This window comes from Palaemon carinicauda, chromosome 1, assembly GCF_036898095.1.
Source record: "Palaemon carinicauda isolate YSFRI2023 chromosome 1, ASM3689809v2, whole genome shotgun sequence".
In the NCBI taxonomy this organism is placed as follows: Eukaryota; Metazoa; Arthropoda; class Malacostraca; order Decapoda; family Palaemonidae; genus Palaemon; species Palaemon carinicauda.
Window position 1 is genome coordinate 193,015,710 of NC_090725.1, and position 18,739 is coordinate 193,034,448.

An 18,739-nucleotide genomic window follows, 5' to 3' on the forward strand; every position below is an offset into this window, starting at 1 on the left:
TGTTCATTATGAAAACCAAGTTCACGATGGAAACTACAAAATCTGTTCTAGCAGCAGTAAGGGAAGGCGACTGGATGGTCTCTCTCGACCTCCAGGATGCGTACTTCCATATCCCGATTCACCCAACCTTTCAAAGATATCTAAGGTTCATGCACGGGAAATAAGTGTACCAATTTCGAGCACTGTGCTTCGGCCTCAGCCCTGCTCCTCTTGTTTTTACAAGGCTCATGAGAAATGTAGCAAGCTTCCTACATTCGTCAGGGATCAGAGCCTCCCTTTATTTAGACGACTGGTTGATCAGAGCGTCGTCCTTCCACCGCTGTCTGGAGGATCTCAGGTGGACATTGAACCTAGTCAAAGAGTTATAAGTCACAGCTGACTCCATCCCAGACGATTCTATATTTGGGGATGGAGATACAGAGTCAAGTATTTCGGGCTTTTCCATCGCCCACAAGATTGGATCAAGCTCTGTTAAAAATTCATCTCTTTCAGAAGGAGCAATTATTCGGTAGGGGTTTGGATGAGCCTCGTGGGAACCCTATCATCGTTAGAATAATTTGTCTCCCTGGGAAGACTCAACCTGCATCCTCTTCAGTTCTACCTAAACCAACATTGGAACAAAGAGAAGGGCTTACAGGCGATTTCCATTCCGATCTCAAGCTCAATCAAGACTTGCCTGGCTTGGTGGGACAGCAACCTCAGACATCGAGAGGGTCTCTCACTGGCCCCCAAGAGCCCAGACCATGTGTTGTATACAGACGCATCGGACATGGGTTGGGGAGCAACTCTGGACAATCGAGAATGCTCAGGTCTTTGGTCCAAGGATCAGAAGGAACTTCATATAAATCACAAGGAGCTTCTGGCAGTCCATCTGGCCTTGGAAAGTTTCGAGAATCTGATCAAGAACAAGGTGGTACAAGTGAACTCGGACAATACCCACGGCCTTAGCCTACTGTATATCTCAAAACAGGGAGGAACCCACTCTCACTCCCTTTTCGTCACCGCAAAGGACCTTATCATTTCATCAAAGGAAAGAAACTTCTCCCTTATGACAAGATTTGTTCAAGGAGAGAAGAATATGAGAGCAGACTGCCTAGCAGGAGGGGTCAAGTAATTTCCACAGAGTGGACTCTTCACCAAGACGTGTGCGAGAAGCTATGGAGGGTTTGGGGTTGCCCTACCATAGATCTGTTTGCGACTTCCTTGACAAAGAGGCTTCCCACTTACTGCTCTCCAGTCCCAGATCCAGAAGCAGCCCACTTAGACGCTTTTCTTCTGGACTGGTCCCATCTAGAAATTTATGCCTTTCCGCCATTCAAGATCCTTTACAAGGTTCTTTAGAAGTTCATCTCTCACGAAGGAACCAGGTTGACGTTGGTTGCTCCCCTCAGGCCCTCCATGGAATGGTTCACCGAGGTACATCAATGGTTGGTGGACGTTCCAAGAAGTTTACCATTGTGGATGGATCTCATTCGTCAACCTCACATAAAGAGATTCCATCAAAGCCTCCCCGCGCTTCGTCTAACTGCCTTCAGACAATCAAGAGACTCACTAGAGCTAGAGAGTTTTCGAAGGAGGCAGCTAGAGTGATTGCAATGGCAAAGAGATCCTCTACCATCAGGATCTACCAATCTAAATGGGAGGTATTTAGAGACTGGTACAAGTCCTCTTCCGTTTCCTCATCTAATACCACTGTAGCACAGATCGCGGACTTCCTGCTTCATCTCAGAAATAACCGCAGCCTTTCTGCCTTAACTATTAAAGGCTACAGAAGCATGTTAGCTTTGGTGTTTAGACACAGAAACCTAGATTTATCTAATAATAAGGATCTTCAAGATCTTCTCAAGTCCTTTGAAACTTCCAAGGAACGTCAAGTTACTACTCCAGGTTGGAATTTGGACGTAGTCCTTAAATTTCTTATGCCTGAAAGATTTGAACCACTAAACTCAGCTTCTCTCAAAGATCTTACCCTCAAAACTCTCTTTTTAGTGAGCCTTGCTACTGCAAAGAGAGTGACTGAAGTGCATGCCTTCAGCAAAAATATTGGCTTCTGCTCCAATAAAGCAGTATGCTCCCTGCAGCTTGGTTTCCTGGCCAAAAATGAGCGACCATCTCATCCATGGCCGAAGTCATTTGAAATTCCCAACCTATCGGAGGTTGTTGGGAATGAAATTGAAAGAATCTTATGCCCTGTAAGGGCTCTGAAGTTTTATCTTAGTAGAACCAAAATGTTACAAAGTAATTCAGAGGCTTTATGGTGTTCAGTGAAAAAGCCCTCCTTACCAATGTCGAAAAATGCCTCGTCATATTTTGTTAGACTTTTAATCAGAGAGGCTCACTCACTTGAATGAGGATGATCGGAAATTGCTTAAAGTTAAAGCTCATGAAGTCAGAGCAGTGGCGACGTCAGTGGCTTTTAAACAGAATAGATCACTTAGAAGTATTATGGACGCAACCTTTTGGAGGAGCAAATCTGTGTTCGTGTCACATTATTTAAAAAATGTCCAGACTCTTTATGACGACTGCTACACATTGGGGCCTTTCGTAGCAGCGAGTGCAGTAGTGGGTGAAGGTTCTGCCACTACATTCCCTTAATCCCAATATCCTCTTGAGCTTATATTCCTGCAATATTTAATACTGGTCTCTACCCTCCACCAAGGATGTGAATCAGCTACATAAATATCCACCGGCTAAGTCAAATATTTATAAATGATATTTTCAAGTTAAAATCAATTTTTGAATATACTTACCCGGTGGATATATATAATTAAATTCCCTCCCTTCAGCCCTTCTAGAGACCCTACGGGCTGAGAAGAACTGGAGATTATCGGAATTTGTTTAGTATCCTGCCGACAGTTGGCGCTAGTGTACACCCAACCAACCAGCATAGTGATCGCCCGCAAGTTTTGAATCTGCCGACCGTCGGAGACGTTAGCTACATATATATCCACCGGGTAAGTACATATGTTAAAAAATTTATTTTATATTGAAAATATAATTTTTTTAAAAGAACCATCGTTCCTGTTCTCGCCTCCGCACTTACGTCATCAACAGGCTCCAAACCTTCACTCTCTGTATGTTTGCTTTATTGAGTACACTTGCTGTACATCTGTGTTATTAAGCATTATTAAGCTAGGTACCTGTGTTCAGTTTTATCCTTCGCTGGGGTAATGCTTCTTATGGCTTTGGCTTTCATTTAAGAGGGGGGTGGTGTACATGCTTTGTTTACTTTGAGGTTCATCGGGGATAATTTTTCATAAATTTTTTTGTCAATTAGGTTCTTTTTTTCACTTTTAAGTACCTTCCCCTTTGTCTTTCATCCTCTGATTAGTATTAAATTTTACTGGGATTTTTGGTATTAGTTATTTGGAGCCTATTTCGGTGTTATGATTACTGTTTTGTTCGTATGGGGTGGCTTGCCAATACCATTGTGATATTCATATAGTGCACTTTCAAATGCTAGTCGCTTTTCTCCTGTAAGTTACTGTTTATTACATCATGATTTAGGTTATTGGGGATGAGACTGTAGAAGGGGCACTGGAAGTATGAAAAGTACCATAAAACAAAGCCATATAGGGGGTTGTGCCATTACTGTACTGAGCGCAGTGAACTGTTGAGATTACTTATGTGTTTTTGCATTGTTCCTTTGGGCCCTAGCTGTACTTGATTTATATCCTTCCACTTTACTTCTGTCCTCACATCCTTTCTTCATCTTGCTGTCAAACTTATTTTATACTTTATCCTGTACCTGCAGGGCTTTCCCAAGTTATGCATGGAGGCTCAATGGTTTGATATGCCCAGTGCAAGGCTATATAGGCCAAATTCTAAATCAAACCCATGAAATAGTGCAGGTGAATACATGTGACAAATAAATTTTGAAAGAAATTGACAAATCTAATCATAAAGGGGACACAGCTGATAAATAAGCACCATGGGAAAAATTGTTACTCAAATTTGATCAAATGTGAAAATAAATTTTCTCCACACGTAACTCTGCAATAGTTATAATTTGACTCCTAATTTAAAAAGAATTCAGAAAATATAAACACCATGTATTTTGTTACACTGTCAAGGAATTCTGTAATAGTTAGAAATTGACCCTTACAAATTTACAATGAAGTCACTAAATATAATTCGGAAAAGGAATACTGCAAGAGTTAACATATCATGAAGTTTACCATTTATGCAGGTGATATAGTCAATATTAAAGTGTATGCTCAATACAGATAAACCTTTAACCCAAAAATGCATACGAGATTGATGCAAAAAAATTAGAAAATATCATATGAAATTACTCATCATACACAGAACTATTAACAAATTCTCTGTAACATTCATCATATTATTAAAATCAGGTGGTTCCAAAGTGGTTTAGTGAATACTGATGTGCCGATCAAAAGCTGTACATGAGGTTTTCTAGAAAAACACTTCTTTGACAGATGACATGAAAATTATCCTCACAATGTCGTGAAAGGACTTGACCTTTCCTCAGCATGAAGATGCCACTAAAAGTAAAACTGAAGGGCGTGAATCTCCCCTGTATAATAAAGAGCAAGTGTCTAGATGTGTGTATAATATATATATATATATATATATATATATATATATATATATATATATATATATATATAAATTATATACACCTATATATATATACCTATATATATAAATATATATATATATATATATATATATATATATATATATATATATATATATATATAAATATATATACATACATACATACATATATATAAATATATACACATTATACGCATATTATACATACATATATACACATTATATACACATACACATGCATATATTTATAATATACATTTATATACATATATATATATATATATATATATATATATATATATATATATATATTTATATATATATATTTATATATATAAACTTTATATATATATATATATATATATATATATATATATACACACATATATATATATATATATATATATATATATATATATATATATATATATATACAGTGGAACCTCTACATACGATTGTCTTTACATACAAATTTTCCAACATCCGGAGTAAAATTCAATCTTATTTGCGTCTCGACACCCGAAGTCTTGCTCCAACATACGACGTAGATCATACGCTTAGAATTTTCTCGAAACGTCGATCGTAGTTTCTTGTTTATGCCGGTAGATGGCACCACATCGGAGGGATGCCAATCGAACGTCGCCTTGATCAGTCCTCTCATCTCGTGCGCATCGTGTGGTTGTTCTCTATTCGCTCCGTTATTAACAGTGTTTTTTATCTTCCTTTTCTCACGTTTCAATTTTGATTTTACTTATAATCATGGGTCCTAAAAAGCTTAGTTTTGGTTCAGGAAGTAGTAGTGGTGAGAAAAGGAAGAAGTCAATGCTTTCATTAGAACTAAAACAAGAAATAATAGAAAAACATGAGCGAGGTGTGCGTGTTAGCGATCTGGCTAAACAATATGGCCGGAATATGTCTACGATCTCGACGATCATAAAACAGAAGGCAGTCATTAAAGCAGTTAAACCATCGAAGGGGATCACCATTATTTCTAAACATCGTAGCCCTACTCTGGAAGAGATGGAACGCCTTTTGTTGATCTGGATAAAAGACAAGGAGATTGTTGGCGATATAATCACTGAAACGATCATTTGTGAGAAGGCCAGTGCTATCTATTGTGACTTGAAGGCGGCGGGCTCTCGGGGTGACGCGGGGGAGAGTTCAACCGATTCTACAACGGAGGAATTCGAGGCGTCTCGAGGTTGGTTCGAGAAATTTAGGAAACGGTCCGGGATTCATTCAGTTGTTCGGCATGGAGAGGCTTCAAGTTCGGACACCAAGGCTGCTAATGATTTTGTTAAAAAGTTCGAAAAGATCATGGAGGAGGAAAGCTACGTAGAGCCGCATGTTTTCAAGTGTGATGAAACCGGTCTGTGTTGGAAAAAGATGCCTAGTCGAATATACATTACTGCCGAAGAGAAGAAAATGCCTGGACATAAGCCTATGAAGGATCAGTTGACTAGCGCTTTGTGCCAACGCCAGCGGGGACTGCAAAATAAAGCTGTTATTAGTTTACCATTCTGAAAACCCTAGAGCATTTAAAGCACATAGAATTAATAAAGACCTGCTGCATGTTCTATGGCGTTCTAATTCTAAGCCTTGGGTCACTAGGCATATCTTTATGGAATGGGTAAACGTAGTTTTCGGCCCTGCTGTCAAGAAGCACCTTTAGGAGAGGAATTTGCCTTTGAAGTGCTTGCTTTGTTTGGACAATGTACCCGCTCACCCCCCAGGACTCGAAGATGATATCATCGACGAATACAAATTCATCAAAGTGTTGTATCTTCCACCGAATACCACCCCTATCCTCCAGCCCCTAGACCAGCAAGTCATCTCTAATTTCAAGAAGCTCTACACCAAGCACTTATTTAAGCAGCGCTTTAATGTCACGCAAAGCACCAACTTAACTTTGCGTGAATTTTGGAGGAACCATTTTAATATCGTGCACTGCTGAAAGATCATAGATCAGGCTTGGGAGGGAGTAACTCGTCGGACCCTGAATTCAGCTTGGAAGAAGCTTTGGCCTGGTGCTGTTGCTCCCAGAGATTTCGAAGGTTTTGGCCCCGAGCCTGGACCTGTGCTTGCCGTCGAGGAAGACGGCGAAGAGATTGTATCCCTTGGCAAGTCCATGGGTCTGGAGGTGGATGAGGATGACATCACCGAACTCGTCGATGAGCATCATGAAGAGCTCACCACCGAGGAACTCAAAGAGCTGCAAGCCATGCAGCATGATGAGTTCCAAGGGCAGTTGAGTGAGTCGGAGGAGATCGAGGAGGTAGGTCACATCTTAGGTTCGGCTGAAATAAAACAAATGTTGGCATGTCATCAACACGTGGTTGATTTCATCAATAAGCATCACCCACAGAAACTTCAGGTTTGCTTTGTAGTTGTGCAGTTCGATGATGTTTGTTTAACACACTTTAGAAAAATTCTCAAAAGCCGTACCAAGCAACTTTCTCTCGGAAATTTCTTTAAAAAATCTACGAAACGGTCTAGTGATCATGATGAAGAGAAAGAAAGTGAAGCAAAGAAATGTAAGGTCGAATCGAGTGAAAGTGATGCAAATTAAAAATAGAAAAGAAAAATAATTAAAAAAAAATTTTAGATATAAAAATGAAAAAAAAAATAAGCTAAGTTAAGTTAAAGTTCACGTAGTGTAGGTTAGAGTAAGTTACAGTATGTTATCGCAGTCGCTGTCTTTACCTCCTCGCTGATCTTCCGTCTCCTCCTGTGTAGCTATTTCTACACCTGCGCCAGCCTGTCTAAGGTAAAGTGTCAATAAAAACCCCTTTTTTATTTATTTCTTTATAATTTTTTTTAGATATATCTGTATTATTCATTTGTATCAATGTTTTGTGTGATTATGTGTAGCAATTTATTAAGGAGTTATCAATGGTTTTAAGGCTGAGGAACAAATTAAACAAATTACAGTGTATTCTTATGGGAATATTTGCTCCAACATATGATCGTTTTAACATACGAAGCAGCTCACGGAACGAATTAAGATCTTATGTAGAGGTATCATTGTATATACATTTCTATACATATATATGCATGTATATATATAGACACATATTCATATATATAAACACACACACATACATATGTGTATATATACACACATATATATATATATATATATATATATTATCCATATCCATACATACATACATACATATACATAAATATGTATGTATATATATATATATATGTATATATTTATTTATATATATGTATACATATGTTTATATATATGTATATATACTGTATATATATGTTTATATGTATATATATATATGTATATATGTATGTATATATATATATATATATATGTATGTATGTATATGTATATATATATGTGTGTATGTATGTGTACATATATATATATATATATATACATATATATATACATATATATATATATATATATATATATATATATATATATATGTGCATATATATATATATACATACATATATATATATATATATATATATGTTTATATATATATATATATATATATATGTATATATATATATATATATATATATATATATATATATATATATATATATATATATATATATATATATATATATATATATATATATATATATATATATATATATATATATATATATATATATATATATATATATATAATGTATTTTTGGGCTCGGCCATGTCGTCCTGATGGAAGGTTCCTTTAGGTAGCTTTTTAAGGGATATTTGCTACAGTGATACTCCCAGAGATTTAACCAAAGGTCTCCAGAAATCTAACTCCTGGTGCAAATATCCTTAATATATCTTTAAGGATATCGCATAATATCAGGGGACATATTTTTTGATACGACACACAGCAATCTTCGCCCCGAATAGAATTAACTCTTTGAGGAGGGAAGAGTGGCGAACGAAAGGTTATCAAGGTACACGGTGGACCCCCTCCCTGTAATACTTTGGCCTATCATTCCTTTCAACTGTAGCATTTAAGCTAAGTACGCTCCCACATTTCTCTCGGTGTTGTTACAGTTTATTGGATTATTATCATGCAATCTCCAGCATCTTCATCCTCTGGAAAGTTGAGTATTCGATCTTTCCTGTTTATAATTTACAGCTCGCTTCTCACAGTTGAATTTGCATAATTTAAGTGTGTTAAGTGGAGCACAGCCAACCCCGGAGGCGGCCATTTTGAGACCGCTGTTGCACGTCATAAATACAAATTATTCAGTTAGTGGTGCGATGCTCCCGGTATTTAACTATAAAGAAACTTTTAGCTAGTTAGGTAAAATTATATTAGTGAAGATTGCATACATATAATATTTCCTCTTCCGATATGTAACGTTACTTTCGTATACGATGAGGACCCCGCTGGTATTACTCGTAGCCGCGGTCCCCAACCTAGTTAGGCTGGCCTAACCCATTTTGTATACGTTAGTAATGTAAATCCCATTGTTTAGCCTCTTGTTAATTCGGTTGGGGATATACTGTATATCCCCTAGAATTTATTGGTATAATTTGATACGTTTCTCTTTTAGAGAGAAAAGGATATACCCTTCCTCCCCCCCTGAGCGCCGCCATCCCAAGCGGCAACCCTATCTTTTGTCATCGCCACCGAGTAGTTAACTCCGGCTTGACTTTGATAGTTTTTTTACCGTCGATCTTCTTTGCCGCAGAGTATCCCGGCTTCAAAGTATGACGGTAACTCAGGGTGTATTGTCTTGCAGCTGACAATGTCGCTGACGGGAATTGTGATTCCTCTGCCGCCTACGACGTTGTCGGCATCGGAAGCCATGCTTCTTTGATTTACAGACGAAAGTAAGCGGCATACTTGCCGTCGCCTTTCTCCCCGCCTTTCTCCCCTGCAAACTATAAGACCCTTTTCCCTCCCCCCTCTGTCCTTTAGTGTCGGCCTAGCCATCACAATGTTCTTTTGGCCGGTATTCTACAATCATCCCAGCTTGCCGGGTTGACTTAAGTTGCCGGCCAGGATCCTACCAGCGGCGGTTGGGTTACCGCCTCGGACAATTCCCCCTTATGTCCTTCCCTCACTGGAAGCGAATGCCCCGGGGGGAAAGGCTGAGCCGGCGCTGACGGCTGCCGGTGGGAAACCCATTATACTGTTGAGAATTCTTCAGACCTCTCTTGGATTGCCATCCACAAACCTTGCAAACGGCAGTACAGCCGGCGGCAAAAGTTGTGGCTGGATGGAAGCTAGAATCAGATGCATTCCTCCCCTTCCATTAGAACTCTCATTCTGGGAAGGAGGCAGTAGGCGGCAGTAGCCCTCCTGCACTTCCAATTATTGTGCTAAACCATAATATGAAATCCTCCTTATCATTCTTTCTCTCTCTCTATCAGTTAGTGTCTAACCCTGGTAGTATACTGGTAAAACTACATTATACAACAATACAGTAGCCAGTATATCTGCAGTATATAACAATACTAAAGTTTACAATAATACAGAAGTACAAGCATTTCTAACATATTCTGTGTCCTTTCAGTCTATTGTTGGGACCGCATAATATGTTGAGGTGAAGTATTCCCTCAACACCCTGATGAATCCTTGAATTATCGGGACACTTATAAATCACCATTCAGTATTGATATTCTACAAGTGGAGGAGTTAGTGTAAATATTCACTGACTCCGGCTCTATGTACGGGAGTTATTCCACACTGTATTTCTCCCTTATAGGGAAATTAAATATTAATATTGATGGAGGTCACAGCAATTGCCTGGGAGAGGAAACACAGATATGTGTCTTTCCTATTTCCTTTCTAGTTTACTATCCTAAGCTATTAAATATAATAGTAAATATTACTATTTCATAAGTATGCATTTATATCAATGATATAAATAACTCAATACTTATTACACCTTTTCTTTCCTTACAGGAGGAGCCAATGGTGAAGTGTGCAGTCGTGTTCTGCAACCACAAGAGCAAGGACTTTTGTGGGCATACGATGTGCAGGTCTCATGCCCCCTGCTGCATCGTATCTGGATCCCTGAGGTACTGGGACCCGAAGGGTTGCGCCACCTTCTCGGCCCTGATGACCGAAGGCTTTGGAGAAGAGATCCCTGACACTACAGAGTCAAGGGATACAGCAAGAGAAACTCTTCGGTAAGAGGGTTCCAGAAGAACTCTCCGGGACCTTACCTACCTAATTAATCTTTGAGGTGCCTTCTGTTCCCTAAGGCCCAATCCAGTGTGGTTGTGCCCCAGGTACAGGTCAAGCCTCCCTTCATCCAACTGACAGTGGACGCAGACATTAACAAGGCCCTGGAAGGTATGGACATCCACCAAGAACGGACCGAAAAGGGCCTTGTACAAGAAGACCTTGAAGAAGATATGGTTCAACCACCTACGGAGGAAGATAGATCCGTTTCGACGGTAACTGAGGACCCTCAGTTTTCCGTGACGGCATATCAACCTGTGCTGTCAACCTCTTCAGTCCCAACTCCCCGACCGGATGTGCAGGTCGGCAGGAGCGAAGCGCTGCTAGAGTCGATCCAGCAGATGTTGGCAGTGTTCTCGGAAGGAACAGTAGGAGATTAAGCAAGATCTCAAAGAGACGAAGAAAGAGGTAAGGGAAGGGAAAAGCTCTAGTGCTTCCAGAGGCTTTGCTAAGCCTCTTAGAGTATCTGACTTACCTCACTGCTCCAAAACCAACCCCTGGAGGTATGCGTAGCACATGCCCATGATGAATGGGAAGCTCTATATCTCTGAGAAGTTGGGGCCAAACCCCTTGAAGATCTTCAATTTTGGCCTAGCTTTTCGGCATACCCAGATTGTTACGTGAGACTGCGGGATGAACCAGCATCCCCTGAGGAAACGGAACCGAAGGAAGTCATTGTCTTTGAGCATGACAATGCACAGGCTATCCGATCCAAGACCCTAAAAGGAGCCGGATATACCAACTCCAAGGTCTCAGCATTGAGCAAGAGGCATCATACCTTCATTGCTCCTTCCTCCAGAGCTTTTCCCTTTTCGGTGAAAGCCTTTGACTTTGTCATGAGAGCAGTTGATGAGGGCAAACCATGCCCAGTGCTAGATGAATGTAAACCATTATGTCTAGCCATGCTTACCTGCGAGGAGAAGTGGAACGAAGTTCATCTAACCTTCTCTGTCTCTAAGTTGGATCCGGAGATAGCAGGTCAGCAGTTCAATGAGAACCTTCCAAAGCTGCCTGAGCATCTTTTGAGGAGGGAACAGGAGACAAAAGAGAGACTAGCCGCTTCTGTCTCATCAAAACTGCCTGGAAATGTGTGCAGGCCTTACCAACGCCCCAGACATGTATATGGTCTTAGCCAAGTCTCACATGGGTACCCTTTTGAAGGAGTTTTATGCCTTCGTCAGGTCCAGGACGGCTTGTAGAGAGTATGTGTTTGCCGCAGCAACGGTCAAACACGAACCCAGGAAGCTTTCACTTCATGCATCTGGGGCAAGGACCTCTTCCCACAAGATGTGATTCAGGAGGTTATCGCCAAAGCCGCCACGGAGAATAGGAACCTTCTCCAAAAGTGGGGCATATCTTCCAAGAGGAAATCATCCTCAGACGGTGGTCCCCAACCTAAGAACAGGAAGACAAAGAAAGCACGTAGAAGCACGTAGACCTGCACAACTTCTGACCGTGACCATGGCCACAGTGCCTCAAATAGTAGCTCAGTCGGAAACCACCTTCCAGATGGTCCCTCGGCAGCTAGTAGCTCAATCACCTGTGTTTAACCCAGGCTTTCAGAGGCACACATCTACCTTTCGACCCTACAAAGGTAGAGGCTCAAAAAGAGGTTCCTCAAGAAACCCTTCAAGGGGTAGAGGAGGACGGGGTCACGGAAATAAGTCCTCAGGAACTTCTCAGCAAAGAGAGGCTCCAGGTAGGAGGAAGACTTCCACTTTCGGGATCATTGGACCTTTGATCCCTGGGCTCACAGCCTAATCAAGTATGGACTCGGTTGTAAAATGGAACAAAATTCTAACCCCTTTTCCACAATAATTCCAACACTCCACCCCCTTATTGGAAGAATATACCTCAGAACTCTTGAACAAAAAGGTAATAAGAAAAGCGAGATCCATCAAATTCCAGGGAAGGCTGTTTTGTGTTCCCAAGAAGAACTCGGACAAACTCAGTCATTGTAGACTTGTCTCCACTCAACAAATTCATCGAGAGCAAGAAGTTCCGGATGGTTACCTTACAACACACAAGGACCCTTCTACCAAAAGGGGCGCACACAGTCTCAATAGACCTGGCAGATGCTTACTGGCACCTACCAGTCAGCTGCCCCCTCTCCTTCTACCTAGTATTCAGGTTACAGAAGACAAAGTATGTCTTCACAGCCATGCCCTTTGGGCTAAACATAGCCCCAAGGATATTCACAAAACTTGCGGATACAATCGTCCAACAACTACGCATAGAAGGAATTCAGGTAGTAGCTTACCTTGACGATTGGCTGGTGTGGACAGCATCCAAGACGACTTGTCTACAAGCAGCCGGAAAGGTGATCCAGTTCCTGGAGCACCTAGGCTTCAAGATCAACCGCAAGAAGTCTCGCCTTTCTCCAGCACAGAAGTTTCAATGGTTAGGAATCCATTGAAACTTAGTCACACCGTCTCTCCATTCCACCGAAAAAGAGGAGAGAGATAGCGGGATCTCTCAAGAGACAACAGAAAAACAAGAGGATTTCAAGACGCTAACAGGAAAGAGTATTGGGTTCTCCAGTTCGCAGCAGTGACAGACCCAGTGCTAAAAGCACAGTTAAAGGATGCATCAGGAGTCTGGAGAATATACGCATCGAACGCTCGAAGAAGTCAACAAAGGTTGACACCGACCCGACTGCACATGCTACTAAGGCCGTGGTTAACAGGCAAGAGCCTAGCACGAACAATTACCTTACAACCACCTCAACCATCAGTGGTAATACACACAGATGCCTCCCTGGAAGGATGGGGAGGCCATTCACAACAAAGAAAAGTGCAGGGGAATTGGTAGCACCAGTTCATAACCTTTCACATCAACATCTTGGAGGCTATGGCAGTTTCCCAAACGTTGAAGAAACTATTCCCTCGCAGATCAGTCCACATCAGACTGGTCTTGGACAACGAGGTGATAGTAAGATGTCTAAACCGACAAGAGTCGAGATCACCTCACATCAATCACGTGATGCTAGCCATCTTCAACCTGGCAAGGAAAAGCAAGATGGTACTTATCAGCAGTTCACCCTAGACGCAGACTCTTTCTCCTTCAACCTCTTAGCGACAACAAGAAACTACCTCGTTATGTAGCCCCTTACGAGGACCCTCAAGCAGAAGCAACAGATGCCATATTTCTCGACTGGAACAGATGGACTCGAATCTATGTGTTCCCACCAACCAATCTCCTGCTGAAAGTCATCAACAAGCTAAGATCCTTCAGAGGAACAGCGGCAATAGTGGCCCCCAAATGGCTCAGAAGCAATTGGTTCCCTTTAGTTCTAGATTTGAAACTGAAGCTGTTTCCTCTGCCGAACCCAGTATTATCCCAACTGGTTCAGAACTCGACTGTCTACTCTTCATCCTTGAGAACCAACAACCTACATCTCATGATTTTCTCGCCTTAGCAGCCAAGAAAAGGTTTGGGATCTCAAAGACTAAGATTGACTTCATATTAGAATATAAGTCAAGTTAAACTAGGAGACAATATGAATCGTCTTGGAAGAAGTGGGTTTCCTTTGTGAAAGCAAGGAAACCGACAGAAATTTCAATAGATTTGGATCTCTCCTTCGTCATCCACCTACACGAACAAGGCCTTGCTTCCACCACAATAACTGCTTGTAAGTCGGCTTTTTCTAGACCTCTTATTTACGCCTTTCAAGTGGACCTTTCAGGTGAAATCTTCAGTAAGATACCGAAAGCATGTGCTAAACTCAAACCAGCAACCACTCCAAAGCCCATATCATGGTATATTTCTCAGGGGCGTAGGAGCGTTTTCCTGGTTGGGGGTGCTAAAGTTCGAAATAACACTGAAGGCGGAGCCGCAGGGGCGAAGGTATAGGGTCTCCCCCAGAAAAATTTTATGAGGAAACACCCTCAGATGCGATTTCCTGGCATCTGACAGCATATTGTATCAAAAACAAAATCATATTTTTGGAAGATTTTTATGTGACCAATTCCAATTATTACACAATAACAATCATAAAATACCAATAGGCCTATATATATATATATATATATATATATATATATATATATATATATATATATATATATATATATATATATATACCGATAGGCCTACTTGGTGAATTTACCAAAAATATACTGACGATGTGGATTCTTTGCTACAAACTCATTCGCAATATGTAAGTAAGCAAAATTAAGAACAAGCATATTTATAATATAAACATACATATTGGAATGTCATGCCTGAGACCAGAAAATATACATATTAAAAGTGTATGAATAATGTATAATTAATACTTTGTAAGCTCTGAAATTATATAAAGGTATACATATTTAAAAAGAATTGTGAAGAAATTATATATATATATATAGGCCTATATATATATATATATATATATAATATATATATATATATATATATATATATATATATATACATTCATGCATATGTTTATTTGTGTGATATTCGTCAACTACATGTGTTCGCGTGTGTCATGTTTTCAATTTATTACTGCGTATCAATAATGTAGTTTGTTAATATAATAGTGTTTGGTAGCCTAATGATGGATAGATTATCATAAGTTTGCACGGTATGCACTGGGGGTCAAACATTTTAAGTGGCTTGATTACCAATATGGGGCTGCTCTCTGTAAAACTAAGCGAGTGACGAGTGACGTACGGGACTGTGAAACTATGATGCTGGGTACTAACATGATACTTACGTGGCGGGGAGTGCGGTGGGAGGGTGAGACTTTACAAGAGCTGTTGCCAGAGATGAAATGCATTTACAAAATGTAAATATGAATGTTTAAAAGCATATTTCCAGCAAAAAGTGGGGGGGCTATAGCCCCCCTAGCCCCCCTGCTCCTACGCCCCTGTTTCTGGGTCCACGCAAGGAGGTGGCCTCTGACGCCTTTGATGACTAGCGATGTCAGAATGGCGTCCGAGCTGGCTAGCATAGGCCTTCTCAAGATCAAGGAAAACAACTAGTGCACTTTTTCCGTTGACTGTGGCCATGACATCAGCTAAACATTTTTGTGTTCCAATGCCTCTCGTGTAGGCATAGAGCCTGTCGTGCAAAGGGCCCACCACCCACTGAAGCCGCCGGAGGACCATCCGTTCAGCTACCTTACCAGTGCAGCTTTGGTATTGGTTGGTGTCCTGTTTGTTCCATGGTTCGGGCCTGATGTGCTGAGCATGCGTTGGGTTAATTATGTGTAAGTAGCTATTTTTGGCAGGTTCGCCAAGATGCTTTAGCATAGAATAAGTAATGCCATCGGCACCAGGGGCAGTGTCTCTACATTTAGCTAGGGCAGCATCAAGTTCGGCCGAAGTGTAGAGCGCATCAGTGAATGACGGTTCATTGAAGGCTGCTCTGACTAGGTCATTTCTTCTGGGCCGAAGTTGTTCCTGCCTGGCCTGGGTAGCTGGGCATAGGTTAGTTGATTTCGTCTGATTTGCAAAGGTTTGAGCTATGTTTATGGCCTCTTGATGGGGTTGAGGATGAGTGGGCTTGGTCTGGTGTCTTTTGGACATATTAGAATGACATATCATGTATAGACATTAAGAATAACAGAATGTCCCTAGCGGTTACAAAAGAAGCATGGGAAGGGAGAGAAGACGCTGGATTAACGATCTAAGAAAGTTATCAGGTGTGGACTGGCAAAGAAAGGCCATAAACAAAGGGAAGTGTAAGGAATGTATGAGGCTTTTGTTCTGCAGTGGACTAGTAATGGCTGATGATGATGATTTTAATATTATCATTATTATATATTATTATTATTATTATTATTATTATTACTAGCCAAGCTACAATCCTAGTTGTGAAAGCAAGATAATATAATCCCATGGGCTCCAACAGGGAAAATAGCCCAGTGATGAAAGGAAATTAGGAAATAAACAAATATCGGCAGTAATTAAAAAAATTTAAATATATTTTAAAAAACTTTAACATTAAAACAGATAATTGATATATAGACTACAAAAGACTTACATCAGGGTGTTCAATATAAAAATATTTGCTCTAAATTTAAACTTCTGAAGTTCTATCCATTCAACTACCTGATTAGGAAGACCATTCCACAACTTGGTCACAGCTGGAATTAAACTTATAGGATACTGTTTAGTATTGAGCGTCATGACTGAGAAGGCCTGACTATTAGAATTAATCGCATGCCTACTATCATGAACAAGGTGGAACTGTCTAGTAAGATCTGAATGGAAAGGATGGTCAGAATTATGGAACAATCTTATGCAACATGCATAGTGAACTAATTGAACGATGTTGCCAAAGATTAATATCTAGATTAGGAATAAGCAATTTAATAGACTGTAAGTTCCTGTCCAAGAAATTAAGATGAGAATCAGCAGCTGAAGACCAGACAGGAAAACATACTCGAAACAAGGTAGAGTGAAAGAATCAAAACACCTTCAGAATAGATTGAGCTTGAAAGACTTTCTCAAGAAGCCAATTTTTTGTGCAATTGAAGGAGACACAAAACTAATGTTTCTCAAAAGTAAATTTGCTGTCAAGAATCTCACCTAAAATTTTGAAGGGTATAAAGGTTAAAGAAACATCAATAATGAGATCCGGATGTTGACGAGCCACTGTTCTTGACCTACTTACAATCATACTCTGAGTTTTCTTAGGATTCAACTTCATACCCCATAATTTGCACCATGGACTATTTTAGCTAAATCTGTATTAAGGGATTCAGCAACACCGGATCTACATTCTGGAGATGGAATTGATGCAAAGAGATTAGCATCATCTTATACAACAAGCTTTTTTTCTAGGCCAAACCACATGTCATGTGTATATATTATGGAAAGTAATGGGCTAAGAACACTACCTTGTGGAATACCAGATATCCCATTCCTATAGTTACTATAGTGCCCATCAACTACAACTCTTCGAGATCTATTAATAAAAATTACTTTAATGCTAAGAAACGACCCACCCACTCCTAACTGTTAGAGTTTGAAAACAAGGGCCTCATGAATAACCCGGTCAAAGGCAGCACCAAAATCAAGGGGAATCATACGAACTTCCTGACCTCAATCAAGGTATTTCTATACAGCATTGGAGATTGTAAGAAGGGCATCACATGCTCCAAGGCCTTTACGAAAACCAAATTGCAAACTAGGGAACAGATGATTATTTTTAATAAACCTATTAAGATGTTTTGCCAGAAGACATTAAAAAACTTTAGACAATATGGAAGTTATGAAAATAGGGTGGTAATCAGTTGGACTTTAGGCTACCAAAAAAACATTCATAGTGGATTAAATTACCAATGCTCCAACAAGTGCTAACAGCTCTTCCTTCTGCTAACTTGCACAAAATAAGAGATAACTTTTGGGCTGAGAAATCTGCAGTCTATAAAAAACAATTGAAAAATACCATTTGGGCCTACACCTTCATAAGTATGAAAGTCCATCAACAGAGCTTTAGTTTTATGAGATCGAAAAGCTAAACTAGTTAGTTTAGCCTCAGAAAAACGGCAATTAGGAAGTTCGAGTTTCTCGTTACTCTGTTAACTGTCAAACAAATAAGCCAAAAGGGTTGCCTTTCCCTTTGGTTTGTGAGTGACTGAGCCATCTGGTTTAAGTATAGGAGGAACTGCTGCATCTACGTCAAAAAGTGCAGATGTGAGGGTAGTCCACTATTTATGATCCTGGGTTGTACCAGCAAGTGTTTCTTTTATGGTTAGTTTGCATTCCTTTTCAGTTGAAGCATAAACTCTCTGAGCAAGAGCTTTAAGCTGAGTACAGTAATTCCAGGTCAAATCCGATCTATTACCCTGCCAAAGATGATAGGCGTCCTGCTTCTCCAAATAAGCACTTTTACAATCATCATTGAACCTTGGTTTTTCCTTCACTTAGTAAGTCAGCATACGAAAAGGGATGAGGCTCTCAATTATGTTGAGTAGATTCTCATTCAAAGGGACAACATGATCAATACTACTTTACAATCGTGACCAATTCAAGCCCAAAAGATCA